Genomic DNA, 13,257 nt, shown 5'->3' on the forward strand with positions numbered 1-13,257 from the left:
TTTGAGAAATCTAAGTCTAAGAAATCTTTAGTTTTTGCAGAGTTAATGTGTGACTTCCTGCGTGCTGACACGGAAACTGTGGCAGAGGAGCCCATTGCGGACGAATCTTTGTTTCTCATCAGCACTTTAGATGCGTGGTATGGGGATAACATCATCTACCTCCAGACTCAATCCTTTCAGCCCGAAGCTTTAAAGTCGGAACGTCGGAAAATTCGATTCCAATCCCAACAATACAAAATTATTGGAGATACCCTTTATCGCCGTGGGGCGGACTCTATTTTTCGACGTTGATTAACTCACGAAGAGGCTAAAAAGGTTTTAAATGATTGTCACTTTGGAGCGTGTGGCGGTCATATGTATGGGTATGACACAGCCCAAAAGATATTGCGTGCTGGCTACTTCTGGCCGTCCTTGTTTAAAGATTGTATTACTGTGGTCCGAAAATGCCACAACTGTCAAGTGTTTGATCGAAAGATGCGCGCTCCACCTGCTCCTCTCCACCCTATAATTGTCGTTGGTCCTTTTTTCGAAATGGGGTATCGATTTTATTACATGTAACCCTCACTCGGCCGGGGGGCATGCGTATATCATCCTTGTGGTTGATTATTTTACTAAGTGGGCCTTGGTGATGCCTACATTCGAGGCAGACGGCAAGACAGCTGCAATTTTCGTATTCAATCATATAATTGCTAGGTTTGGTCTCCCACAAGCGATAATCACTAACCATGGGCGCCATTTTCGAAATGTTATGATGACAGAACTTACAGGCCAACTTGGTTTACGTCATGATAGTTCAACTCCTTACTATCCACAAGCAAATGGTCTAGTTGAGTCCATCAACAAAGTTTTAGTTATCATGATCCGACGAATCATTGGTATTCATCGGTCGAATTGGCACAACATGTTATTTTCAGCGCTTTGGGTGTACCGAACCTCAGTGAAAACATCAACAGGGTTCACTCCTTTCCAACTAGTTTATGGTTTGGAAGCTGTGCTACCCATTGAATGCGAAATCTCGTCACTGCAAATGGCCATCGAGTTACTTCTAGCTACTTCCGAAGAGGAGAAGCGTTTATTATACTTAGCTCAATTAGATGAGAATCGACGTGATGCCGCATTGGCGATCGAGACTCACGCAAAATGAATGAAAGCTCAGTATGATCGAAATGTGACCCCTTGAATTTTTTTGGAAGGAGACCTATTGTTATTATATGATCAAGCTAATGATAAATTAGGTGCTGGAAAATTCGTTCCTATGTGGCATGGGCCCTATATTGTCAAGCGAAATCTTGCAAAAGGGGCCTATGAGCTGGTAGACTTTGACGGGGACTCTTTGGGTAAACCCAAAAATGGACTTTACCTAAAGAGGTATTATGCTTAAAAGATTGGGTATGAAAATTTTTAGTTAGGTTAGTTTTTCTTTCTAGCTGGTGTGTTTGTTAGTTTAGACAGTGTGCTTAGCTTAGAAAGTGTGTTTTCGTTGTTATTCTGGCTTATCTTGGTTTTACTCTTGATGATGCAGATGTCGATGCCTCTCCAAACATACATTGGTTTCGCTGATGGTGCTTGTCGTAGTACACGGAATATCTCTTCCACAGCTTGGGTTATCTATTCACCCTCTGACGAGTTAGTTTCTATGCATGGGGTGAGCCTCGGTCAAACAACAAACAACATTGCAGAATACAGTGCAGTGATTGAGTTATTGTCTGAATCTATTTCATTTGGGATTCGAAGTTTTATAGTGAGGTTAGATTCTGAACTCGTTGTATTACAGCTTAATAGAGTGTATGCCATTAGAAATCCAGTGTTATTAAGGTTATTTTTGAGAGTGCGTCTCTTGGAACATGAATTTTACTACATTGAATATCAACATATTCCAAGGTCTTTAAATAAATTGGCAGATGCAATTGCTTCTCGAATGTTAAATAGACATTTGCAATAATCATATATGTAAATTTAAAACCATTCCATAACATGATTTACAAGATCATCTGGTAATAATGATATATATAGATAGGAGTGTGTCAAAAAATACATCGTCTTCGATGATAGGTTGAAAAACACCTTATGATCGGCAAAAATGATAAGTACAAAAAACCAAAATGTCACATGTGTCTACAAAAACGACCATCCAATCACTGGTGATGATCTCTATATGACACCACTGCACGAGCCACCCTACACAAGAACCTCCTAAAAGGTCCTAGGACCCCGACTACATAGCGCTGAAGCCTGATAGGAATATCATCTATGGTAGTCTCTGGTATATCTGCTGTAAGACGCTCTAGGTCATGTTCCAACTCAGCTAAAGTCTCTGTGGCCTCGTCTTGTGGGGCCGGTGCCGCTGCAACTGGTAGTCTCCTCTCGAAAGGCCGGAGATTGGCTGGACGACGTGGGCCTACATATGCATTTTGAAAATTATTACTATCAGTTTTGAGACGATATAAAAACAAACAAAAAAATAGATAGTTTAAAAACTTGTGAAAATGAAGTTACCTGTATCATCCCATTGTTCTCCCGGTGGAAGAATCATGTCCGGATCTCCACGAAAATCAACGCCGGCATAAGGAAAATCTTGTATAGAAAAGACCTGGTCCTCTAACCAGTGAAAGTACTCCTCAGTAAATCGAACAACCTCCGTTCCCTCATCAGGATGACGGGCCATAACCGCAACCCATCGCATCAATTTGGGCTCTCGAGGAAGCCCAACACCAATAGTGAGCTGTTGTGGGATCAGCATCGGAACCCTCTCTAAGCCAAAACTCACAACTAAAGGCCCATAACCAAAAGTCTTCAGCTGCCTGTTTTTGGCTCTAGTCAGTTGGCATTCTACATTGGCCAACACAGCATCACACCAGTTGAAAATGGTACCTCGATTTCAATCAATCGCCATCCGCATCTCGGATCCAGTGGCAATGTGCAAAGCGTCAGCCCCACAAAGTCTGGTAACTATGAAAGCAATCACCATAAGTTCAGGACGAGATATAGTTTTGATCTCTATCCCCTTCTCCTGGTTCTGAGTGTTACACCACTCTAGTCGGAGACTAGCGATGGACTGGCCACCCGGCCTAGTCCCGAACAGAGTCAAGTGTTCGCCTCTCTTGGGAAAACCAGTGAGAAAGTAAATATCTGAGGGCTCTATCTCTTGCTGGTGCCCTCCAATATAAAAAAATTGGTCCTGAACATTCCACCTTTCTACCAGCCATTCCATAAATCTCACTTGGGCCCTCATGCCGGGTATGGCCGAGTATTTATAAAGGCTGCATGCCTTCAAAGCATCAATTGATGGTTGATGATTAATGGTGGCCAAATCAAAATCTTCGTGCTCTCTCTCACGCCAATCAAGCATGGTGAGCAATCTACACACCATAAAACATCTGTTAGATTCCATAAAATCAAAAGTTTTTGGTCCATTTTTGAGAAATTGGGGTTGGAAAATTCGTTCTGCGGGGTACGCACCCTGCCTTTAGGAACAGAGCGTGGGTACGCGGGTTCCCTTAAGGCAAGGTGCGTACACCCGAAATTTTCCCAACTGAGAAAATGTCGGGGTACGCAGGTCCCTAGTGTGACACCTGTGTACCTCGAGGAGCAGTTCTTGAAACCCCAAAGCCTCCAAAAAATGAAATTAGGGCCTAAAAATGAATTATAAACGGATGAAAATGAAGAGGAGGATGTTGTAGAATACCTGAAAGAGACGGCGTTCGGTTTCGACGGTCGGATTCTCCGCAATGTCCACGGGAAGTTTCTTGCCAAAAGCCCTTTTTCTCTCCTCAACAGTAAAATGGTAAAAATGAATTGGTAAAAAACCTTTTTATAGGTTTTTTGGGTAAATAAATGGTAAATTTGTTTATTTTTCACCATGAAAAGGTATTTTTCAAAGTATTTTTATCTATTGTCAACAGGTATGAGTAATGTGTTGGTTTTTGTGCAGGATAAAGGATTTTCAGGGAAAATTGTCATTTTTTTACAAACAAAAACATCAGAGTCATCGTTAAGCCCTTTTCTGACTCCTAAAATATGAAAAGATTGCCGAGCGTTTCTTTTACACTCGTTAAAACGGAATTAAAAGACAGTCCTCTTATAGCCCTTTTCTGACCGTAAAAACATGAAAAGATTGTCGGATTCTTGTCGTTTCAAATTCGATATTGGAAATAAAACGACGTTTCCTTGATCGCTTTTTACTTTTCAGGTCAGAGACACTAATCATGAAAGTACTCCTTGGTCGTAAAGATCAGGTGGTTCTCTCAAGTGTTATTTTATACTTTTTCGAGCTTGGGAGACACAAACTTACGAAAAAGGTCGACCCTGGAGTCTTCTTAAGTGTTTCAGACTCTCTAAAACTGAAAAATGCCAAGTTTCTCCTATACTAGACTCGTTAAAATTTCACAGTAAAGGACCTGTTCGATTACAAACAGGAACGGACCACTCCTTCTTAGGGTTTGAATCTAAACTAAGTTGGACTCATCCGAAGGATGAGCTTATAATCAAGCAAATTTTATCCTCCTCAAGCTTGTTAAAAAATAAAGAGGTACTTGCTAGAAATGGTGGGGGAAAAGAGAGAAAAATGAGCCTATTTGTTATCCTTTGTCTCAGAAAAAAACTTATCACCACTCTTGAACACGACACTTTTCATTCACCTGGGTTGGGAAATCCTTTGCCTAATAGTTGATCAAAACCACATTGAAAGTCTTCAGCCAGTTTCCGGGTATTAACTCTGGGTCAATTGTCACCAAGCCATTTGTTGTGTCGTTATGTGTTCAAGAGGTCACTGCAAATAAACATTCATCTGCAAAATACCTGTCATCCATCTTGACCATCCCTGAGTCAGTCCTTATAGCTACATTTCTTCAACTTGATCTGTGATTTCGTGTTTTGGGCTTGCCTACGACGGATCACTTTCTATCGACATCAGCACATTATCTAGAAAGATGATCTAGAAATCATCAGTGCCTTGAAATCTGCATGCATCAATGGCAGGTTTCTCACCTTTGACGACAATTTACATCATTGACTTTCGATCGAAGGATTCCGTGACATGTTCGACATCAACACATTCATTCACATCTCATGGATTGTACTGGGTACTTTGAGAACCATTGACATCACTGGTGGTCTCTCTCACACTTGTTAACAGTTTACATCATTGACTGGTAATCAAGTGGTTTCTACCATGTTCGACATCAACTCATTTATTTGCATGGATAGAATCGTACTATTTCGGGAAGTAGAAATGAAGACCCTGGATCTAGTTTCCGCCATCCAGGCTGCGAGGAGTTTTGTATTCATTATATAGTAGACTAATTATAAACAGATGGCTGCGTCCATACTGTGTCTACATGAGTCTATGATTATGATGTACTGTGAAATCATTCCTATATCAGAGCAGTAGTTAGTTTGTTAGTTAAGTTTTTGATCTGAGTATGGGAATGCCTACCTCAGCGATGATATGATCTCATATATGTATTTTGTGTTGGATATTTGCAGGTTCCAACTGGGCTCTCCACAAGATAATCCTTGAAATGATAAAGTGCTTCACCCTTCCTAGATGATATGAAACCCTAATCTACTACAGGCTTCGCACTTTAGGGGGCAATCTATTACACTAAAATTTGTCACCATGACTATTTGCAGTCAGTATGGCCCCATCAATAGTCATACTGTCCTCCTTGGAAAGTCTTATACCTCTACTCCTCATGTCAAACTCCAAGAAAGAGAGAAAATCTTTAAAAATCAATATAACTTTGGTTACGTAGTTTCTCTTACCCTTACCTGCGTGTACGCACCTCAAGTTTATAATACCTGCGTACTTGTACGCTCTGTCTGTAAAGGGATGGGTGCGTACTCCTGTGAGGGTCAAAAGGTGCAAGTTTTACTCCAAAAAACTTACTTGTGGTCAATTCTAGAGCATTCTAGAAGATGGTTTGACGTGTATTGAGCGCCTCGAGATGGTTCATGCATCCCAATGAAAGAGGAACTTATCCCATCAAGAGGGGAGCTATCCCATTGAAAGAGGGGATTATCCCATTGATGGTGGACCTGATTAACTTCCTCCAAAGCACTATAAATACATGCATTGGGCTAGAGGGAGGGGAGGTTGAAAGCTGAACATTCCTAAGGGTAGATGATGTTGAAATTAGGACTCCCTTATAGAGCTTGAGAGGAGAGATTCCAATCCTTTCCTAGCTTCATTTGGAAGTGGGTGAGCTGATCAAAGTAAAGGAGAACTCTTGCTGGACCCTGGGAGGGACCTGCACAACACCAAGGCACTAGTTGTAATGGTTTCTTTTGTTTCCAATTAATACAATTAAGTTCATTTTTCTCAACAAGTTGTTATATATATAATTTGTTTCATAAACCCCTTGGTCTTTATGATGAATATGTTTTATTATATGAGTTATTTAGGTGCTATGTAATCGTTTGCTTGTTAGTGAACGCATGCTTCAAGGAGAAGGAGCTCATCTAGATCAGAGAGGCTGGACTGCTACAAATAGCGTTGGACTAGAGGTAAGCCTTAAACACCTGGTTGCTTTTATTTTAAATGCATATTTAGGGAAAGGTAGTGCTTGATTGTCTTGTTTGTCACTAGAAAACCTTTGGTTTCTAGGGAGGTCAGTTTTTTCCGCAAAATTTACTCTTTCCGCATGACAGGTTCCCTATGCTCTATCCTAAGATTGGAGAGATCATTTATTAGTGTAGCTAAAGACCTATCATCACCATACTTAGTAAGAAATTGTTCTTGGCAAGTGGTCCAACTGATAATGGAACCATAAGGCAAGGAAAAATACCAGGATCCTGCTGATCCTTGCAAAGTATAAGGGAAAAGCCTAACGACAACATCTTGCTCTGTTACTCCCTTCAAATTAACTGCTAACATGAAGTTATTAATATGTTCCTCAACTTGTGTTCCATCATCTAGATTAAACATGGGTAGCCATTTCTCAGGAGCATTAGGTAATTCATGCAATGGTGCAGGCATGTCGACTGCACCAGGCCTGGTCCATGGATCTGCCATTGTAACCGCAGTAGTGGATGATACTACTGTTGAAATTCCAGATGTCTGGGAAGGAGTTGATATTGAGGATTTCGCAGGTTGGGATGTTGAAGTTGCTAATTCGTGATGAACAACAATGTGTGATGAGGGAGTGGATGGTTGACTTCGCACTGGGGAAGATGAGATGGAGGATGTGGATGAAATTTTTTTCACTGTGAGATCCTTCAGTTTTTTTCTTCACCTTTTTCCTTTTGGGTAAAGGGAACTCAGTAGGTTCAATACCGAGCTTTCCACTCTGAAGTCTGGTGAGAGCGTGAGGTAAATTGAATTGCGAAGTCACACTGCTTTGAGATACCTCAGATTTCTGTGGTGATATCGAGAAGCTCTGAAGTTTATGGATGAGAGACTGAACTTCAGGAGATTCAAGACTTAATTGTTCTGGAGTATTGTGAGTTTGAGAAGTGGTAGTTGATTCCTCTTCTTCTTGTTTGGATACTGGAGAACCAGCTTGAAATTGGGAAGTACGAGGTGATGTGGAGGAGAATTACTCTTAGAATGGTCTGTAGATTTGGGTTTGTTTTCCATTCACAGTTGAGGCCCTCCTTCTAGCGCCAAAAATGATAATGCCCCGAAAATTGTTGTATCAACATTAGGGATAACCACCCGGTCTGGACCTTAATACAGCTCCTTCTCCATTTGGAATGGTGGATTCGACTGGATATAATGGGACCAGTTTCCCAATAATAAAAAAAATGGGTGGATTAACGATTGATTATCTAATCTAATGATAGGTGAATAGCCTAATCTATTAGCAAAAATAAAAGAACTACTACTAATCCCGGGAACTATTATTCTTTGAAATGTAGCGCTTGATGATCTTTGTCTATTGATAGGCATATAGATGACTCTCTCTAATAAACATAGACATTTATTCGTTCAATGATTACTTTTTTTAAATAGTTAAACAAAGTGATTAACACAATATTGCTAACTTATCATTTATATTATCGATACATATATGATCAAAATAAAAGCATACTGTAAACATCCAATAGTGGAAGGAATAAAGAATGTTGTTTAAAACACATGCATATATCCGATAATAGAAAAAGCGATCAAATGACAATTCATATAAAAAGAATGAACTCAGACATAGATAATAGTACCATATGAGCTGCTAATCACTCCCAATATCAATCACTATTTGAAATTCTTCTTCCTACTCAGAAATACTTTCAAACATAGACAGTAGTGCACATCCGCATAAAAGCTTCTTTGTCAAAATCATATTGATTGGCCTAGTTTTATAAAAGAATATGCCTAAAGTACAGTAGTACAACTTCAGGTTTTAAGTCATATACAAAACTTACGACCATGTCTAAATACATGAAAGGGTCTATAAATACATAATTAGGCTAACTACTTATGAAACTAAAATCCTAGTTAATTGGTATCATTTGGTTCTGAATATCTCCTTCATGGCAATCTGGCAGTCTGCGGCATGAATCATCATTTATACTATTTGCCTTTAAACCTGAGTTGGCATATCGCAAGCATTGGCTCCACTTCTGGTGGTCTGTTGAGACGAGAATTGAGTTGGGTAGCATAGGTGGCATCCTGTATATCGGGAATGATATACCCGATTACATCTGTGAGGCATTTAAGGGCAGCTCTCTGGCTGTATGGTTTGAATAAGAAGAACCAATAGGTGTCCCATGTCAAACTGTTAATTCATGCGATTAATCTCCCATTTTTCTCTAGTTCCGAACAACATGACTGCTCTAATGTTTTAGTCGTTGTCAATTTACCCGAAGACTCATGCTTGTGTTTTGCTGGATTTTGCCTCCAATCCCGAATGGGTTCGGATTCAATTTCGTTCTCTTCTCTGAATTTCTCCAGGAATGCCTTGTTGTACTTCTTCTCTGGTACAGGCAAATGATACATTTGCCTCAAATCATTAGGTTGAAATGAACCAAAGATTCTCCCATCTTTGGTGCAAAAGGTTCTGTCTGTGATTGGGATTTCCTCAATTGCCCACTTCACTACATCCGTATATGGGAGAATTTTTTCCCGAGCTACTATCCGATGAAGGAAAGAATCGGCTAAATCCTTTAGAGTAGCATGAGATTTTCAAGTCATATCTATTGTCGCTTGTATTGTTGTCACCTCAGGTTCTTCGGCCTCAATCAAATTATAGGTACTTTGCCAAGTAGTTTTGCCGAGTCCTAGACATGTAGTGTCGAATATCAATCCTTTTCTTTTAGTTCCTGGATCAGCGATGAGTTGTCCTGTGGCTGGCGAAGCGGAGGCCATTGCAGTCTTCTTAGACTTCTTCCCCATTCTACTTAAATCTACTGCTTCGGAAGAGTTCTGCACAGGAGTGAAAATGAGCGTAATACAGAGAATTGGTAGCGCAAACCAAATATAAGCGCGATATATTAATCAATACATGATGAAGGATTAATTTAAAGTGGCCGCGGATACAATCTGTGAGAAGATTTTTTAGACTTACTATTTCATTAAATGGCCGTTAAAACATGTCAATCCTTTAAATGCCCATCATATCGTTTATTGGCTGAATGATTCATTTAAGCGTGCCTTGGAAGTTTTGGTGGTTGAGCGCAGTTGAATCGCTGTTGGGAAGATAAGGCCTTTAATACAAATTAATCATAATATCCTTGCTTTATCAATTCTTTGAAATTCACGCTTTTAGCTTTATTGTAATCGGCCGTCGGGGAAAGCTTAAATCGTTATATTGGTTCCTTTTGGAATCCCCGATTGCTGATAGCGATATCGCATCGCATCAGGAGTATTAACTGAGAACTTTGAAAAGCATGCATGGTACATCTCCGATCGCCGATAGCGATATCACATCGCATCGGAGCGAACGGGAGTTTTGTCATGATAACTCATTATTACCGATATCCGATAGCGTATTGCGTGTTGTCGCGTCGGAGAAAACCAATGGGTCTTTAAGTTATGCCTCCTTTGTCATTGCGACATGTGATCTTGTGATCGCTTTATCACAATGATAAAAGATTACTCATTTATATATTATAAGACCAATTAATTGGTTTTATCAAAAAGGTCTTGTAATGTTTTCATTTTGTTTTCGGATCTTTTTGAATAATACTAAGTTGATACCAATTAAAATAAAAAGGGGCCCATTTCATATTATAGTTTTCAGAATAAACTTGATATGAAATGGGGGGTTGTTGTAGAGCACAACAGGTTCCATTGTGTATGAAAAGAAACAAAGAGAGTAATATAATTATTCTGTGCACACACAATCCTACAGCGTCCTCAATGATTGTATACCTTTGCTAATAATTTATTATATGAATACTGTCGAATGTACTGCTACAGGTTCTGGACCAAAAGAAGAAGATAAACCAGTTGGACGACAAGTAACAACACGAATCAATATAACCAGATAATAAAAGACATTGTAACAGGTATGTGAAGTTACAAACGCAAGTCTAATCTATTCCATCATTAAATTCATATGGTTACAATGATACAGTCGCCCAAATTCATCGTACATTTACATATTGTCCAAAGTAGAAGACTGGACTCAATTCACAGTCATGGGTAATCAACCCTAACCGCAAACAGAAGCCAATTCCCGTAGAACCCATAACCATAGCCAACGTCGTGCCCAATGACCAAAGAGAGTTGAGTACAGACAGAGACCAGCCTAAGGCCAGCAAACAAAGTTCAGCCAATAAAATCGAAACACCCATACAAGAAAGCTACCTAACAATAGAGAAGCTACCCGTGTTTTCCCGAACAGCTGAGAGCTCAAACACCGAAACCCTCGAACGGTTTCACCTGCAAGAGAGTGACCAAGAGTGGTTAGGTTCCAAGTAACAGTACCAACAAAGCAAAAAGGAACCGAAGAGAACAAGAAGCAAACCATAATGTCACAATACTTGTTCGGCGAACCGTAGCCACTATTCTACCACGAAGTGACCCTCCTGCTCACGAAGGAGCCAAGACATCAGATACAGGTAAAGGAGGATTACAAATATCCGTCATAGAACAAAGACTTACCAGACGAGTTGGCAGAGAACCCAACAGAGAACGCTGCTATCAGACTGCCAAAGTGTGTGGAGAAGCTGAACCAATACTAAAAGAAATATCAAGCATTACACAACTATCATATAACTTAAACCCTCACGAGATACAGACAGAAACGCACAGAGGCGGGAACCATTAACAGAGCAACTGCAACCGCTCACGAGACACAGACAGCAACACACAGAATTGGGGACCCTTAAAAGTAAAACCCCAATTCATAGTAATAGCCAACATGCAAGCCGAAGAATAGAGTTATGCAAAACTTACCAGAGCCTTAATAAATCGCCGAAAGAATAGAAGCATTCCAGGCCGAGAGGTAAATGACCGAAGTCGAGAAGGAAACCATGAGCTCAAAACCAGCAAACCAAGCAGACAAGCCTCACAAAACCACAACCAAAACCACTGAAGCTACAGAGCTCGCAGAGCAAATGGCCAGGAGAAACAACGAGAATCAAATGAGCGCGAAGGAGTAAAAACCCCAAACCAGGGCTGGTTCGTAGAATCCCGAGGAGGGATTGGTGTTCAATGGGCAAGCAATCAGGGTACAAATCACCGTAACCCAAAATAAATACAGCACAGATTACAAATCAACCAACACAAATATCTGAAAACCTTATTATTATTGTATTCATTGATGGTACATAACATTATCAGCGCATTGACGGCGGGACCACGTGGGTTGGCCCCATCACACTATGTACTAGAAGCATCCCCACTCCATCACAAAGGTCATCTTGTTGCAATCCTCTGGCACGATCTTAATCTGATGGTACCTTGAGAACCCATCAGGGAATGAATAAGCTTCCTGTCCTCTAACATTATCCAAAGCTTCATCTGTAAATGGTGTTGGAAATGGGTCATGAACGCATGCATCATTGAGATTTCTCAAGTCTATGCATATTCTAATTTTACCCTGCCGCTTCTTCTCTTGAAAAACCATAGGGTTCAACCAATCAGATTCTTCTACTGGATCAATAATTCTAGCTTCCAACATTTTGTCTAACTCTTTGTGCACCTTCTCCTTATACTTCAGATTTAGGATGTAGGGTCTTTGTTTTACGGGCTTCACATCGGGCTTTAAAGTGATCTTCATAACTCCCAGATCCCCTACTATTCCTTTCAGGCCTAAGAACTTGGTGGAAAACAAGTCCTAGTACTCGTACAACATCTTTGCATCTTTATCAAATATATCTTCATCCCAATAATCACCTATGTTTGCAAACATAGGTTGTGCGTCGGACCCAATGTTTACCTTCCCAGTCTTCAAAGGTTTTGATAGATCAGGGTTCGCTGCTTTTGGACCTTCAACCTCACACTGACCTTCAATCTCTGGAATGTTGATGTTTTAGCAGATCTCCTTCTTCTTCTTATGCAAGCCATGTATCTTCGCAAAGGTATTTAATTGTCTTTATCATGCATAAAGGTTACGGATCTACCACTTTTACACAGTCAAAAAGCATTAATTCATATAAAATATATCATAGAGCGAAGATACATGAACTTAGAAGAAGTAAATAATACAACACAGATGCATCAATTTCAGTCCAAATAGTCTTTATTAAGTATATGCATTCAATTACAGACTTCTTATCCCTGCGCACTCAGTTGCAGGGGCACGCGCACTCATCATGCAGACTTATCAAGGTCTTTGCGCACTCAGTCGCAGGATCCTTCCCCTTTTGCCTAAGTAAAAGAAACAAACTTTTCCTTCCTTAGCACCTTGCCCTTACAATGATTCTTCTATATTTAATTCATACTTAGACTCACTATGACTCATCTATTCATAGCATTTTCCTTACGGTACCATGGTCCTTGGACCATGGGTGGGTCTCAAAACAACTTATCACCTACCCAACTAAGGGACTAAATCCCCTTTGACTTCTACTAGCATGGCGCTCAACTTCCACATTTTGCGGAGCCTTTACATTCATTACAAAAGATATTACAAAATTTTCACAAAAGTTAACAAAATTGACCCGAGGGACCTCATCCCAACATGAAGGATGTAGGCCATTCTCGTGAACACTAGGTCTAACCTAGTGCACCAAGATGAGGTGGTACTATCAGAGAGAGTCGAAGATTTTGAAAGAAGATTGGCCTAGATGATAATGCTATGTAAGGACATGGAAATGAATTTGAATAAATATGAGCATATATAGAAGAGATTAGGAGAATACTTGATGGAG

The sequence above is a fragment of the Pinus tabuliformis genome, chromosome 3_2 (genome assembly GCF_031772625.1).
Source record: "Pinus tabuliformis cultivar Carrire ecotype Pingquan chromosome 3_2, CPIR1, whole genome shotgun sequence".
Taxonomy (NCBI): Eukaryota; Viridiplantae; Streptophyta; class Pinopsida; order Pinales; family Pinaceae; genus Pinus; species Pinus tabuliformis.